Below are 2,747 nucleotides of genomic sequence, written 5' to 3'. Positions count from 1 at the left end.
CACGTAATGCTCCGTCCGCCTACACCATTGCCGTACCTGAGCGCAAAGTTCGCTCTCATCACATGTCATTCCGATATGCAAGTTGCTTTCATGAGCAGGCACACAACCATCCCTTTTTGTTCACAGTGGCTGTGGAATTTCAATAATATTACTTAAAAGAAACAAATTGCAGTGAAATGCAGATTCATCTCAGACAGGAATTTCTACCCTCAGCGTTAAACCCTCAGATACCAGCATTTCTGCTCAAATAGCAAAATAGCTATGACCTCAAAAATTAAACACATGCTAACAAACTACCATCAACTGCTATCAGACAATTATTGCATAATGCTAAATACTCAATTGCATTGCCCCTAAGTGAAGAAAGCGCAGGACAAGGGTACACAAATTCACTTAAGCGATGAGGGAAAAGGCTTAAAACCTCAGGAATAAGCACAGAGTCACCACACATCGCTACGCAGCTAACACAATATAACAACAAGATACTAGCGGCGGGTAAGATTGTAACACTGCTAAACAAGCCCCAACATGCCATGATGACGTCACAAACCAGGAAAAAAGCACACACAGCAGCTCAGGAATGCACAAGGAGAGGAGCTTTATTGGAATCTCTACTCCTGGCTCAGACACCAACATTTCTGCTCAAATACCCATAACTGCAAGATTAAGCACTGCTTACTTTATCAATATATCGAACACCCAACAAAATCAAACAAACAACCCCACTTCCACTGACAGAACACTATTCAGCTTTTACGCAGGAGGCTTTCTTCTACATAAAAGTAGAGAAAATAAGAAAAGAGCAGCGAAAAATTACACGCACTTTTGCTCGCATAGCTATAAGAGAAAAATAAAATAAAATAACGACGCACACGCTAATAAACTGTGACAAAGACACCCATTTTCTGCTATCAGATAATTATTGCATAATGCTACATACAGTCGCATTGTCCCTGCGTAAAGAAACCACAGGACAAGGGTACACAAATTCACTTAAACGATGAGGGAAAAGGCTCACGACATCAGGAATAGTCGCAGAGTCACCACACATCGCTACGCAGTTAACAAAAGATAACAACAAGATACTAGCGGCGGGTAAAATTGTAACACTACTAAACAAGCCCAAACATGCCATGATGACGTCACAAACCAGGAAAAAAGCACACGCGCGCGCACACAGCAGCTCAGGAATGCACAAGGAGAGGTGCTTTTTTGGAATCTCCACTCCAGGCTCAGACACCAACATTTCTGCTCAAATACCCATAACTGCAAGATTAAGCACTGCTTACTTCATCAATATATCGAGCACCCAACAAAATCTAACAAACAAACAAACAAAAACAAACAAACCCACTTTCCGTGATAGAACACTATTCAGCTTTACCAAGTGATTTTCTTCTGCTTTAGCAGTCAAAGAAGAAAAGAGCAATGAAATATTACACGTACTTTTGCCTGAATAGCTATAATTGCAAAAAAAAAAAAAAAAAAAAAAACGAGGCACATGCTAATAAACGGGAAAAAAGGCACTCATTTCTGCTATCAGATTATTATTGCATAATGCTACATACACAGTCGCGTTGTCCCTGTGAAAAGAGAGCACAGGACAAGGGTACACAAATCGAATTGGGAAAATCACTTCTACTCACGCAGCATAATACGATATACGCTGGTTTTTTTTACGGGTGAAAATTACAATAAGAAGCCACCTGCTATGCAAGTGCAACAACCCTTATTTTTAAACCAACACTTCATGCAATACCACATAAATTTATCACTCGAGTCACACGAAAAGGCATACACAATGTACTTACTGGTTAAGTGGGGTCACAGTTGCACACACACACACACACAACACAGACACAACGAACGACAGTGAAAAATAAGAAATTACACGCAATTCTGCTCGAATAGCAAAGTGTCAAGCATGACAAAACAGATTTTCTACCACCAGAAAATTATTAAACAGAATAACACAATTTCGCAAAAATTAAGCTTGCGTGGCAAACACACAACCTGAGGAACACACCTATTCACATCTGCTTTCTGAATTTGTTATACAGGCGTGAGCGATTCGATAAGAATAAAGCACTCTGCTTGGAGAAATAATATATCATGTGTAACGCAGTCTACTCTATTGAAAATGCGATAAACCTTATTTTTCAAACAAAAAAATCACAGTCGGCATAATATACGGCAATATCGGCAGTATCACTGAAGTCAAACACAATGAACTTACTTGTCAAGTGGGGACCCAGCTGCACAAACGCACACGCACACTCACACATTTTTAGTGCCTCACAACGAGCAAAAACCCAAGGTCTATTCACAGCCACATAAATTCATTATTCCTCACGTCAATAATTATCCAACCGTCGTCAAAACGGGGAACACGCATATGCCAATGCGAAACAATAGGCCTTCCCGCCGGATGTAATACGATATCGCCAGTCGACCGTTCCAAAGCAAAAAAGAAGCACAGCATCTCAGGAATGCATGTTGCCTATACATCCAAGAACAGCGTGCAGCAATTATAACACAGAATGAGATTCATTTCCTTGTACTTTTGTTTTGCTTGCATATAAATATTTCACAAGAAATATTAGAGAGTGAAAAAGGAGAACAGCATTCGCTACACCCTGTAGCTCTTATCATTTTTAAACAAACCAGTTTTCATATGTTCATAACCACACTACCATTCACTAAATAGGGGAGTCACTAATGATTCAAATAAGATAAAATATCATTCC

This window comes from Ornithodoros turicata, chromosome 1, assembly GCF_037126465.1.
Source record: "Ornithodoros turicata isolate Travis chromosome 1, ASM3712646v1, whole genome shotgun sequence".
Lineage (NCBI taxonomy): Eukaryota > Metazoa > Arthropoda > Arachnida > Ixodida > Argasidae > Ornithodoros > Ornithodoros turicata.
Note: the sequence above shows the minus strand (reverse complement) of the source record.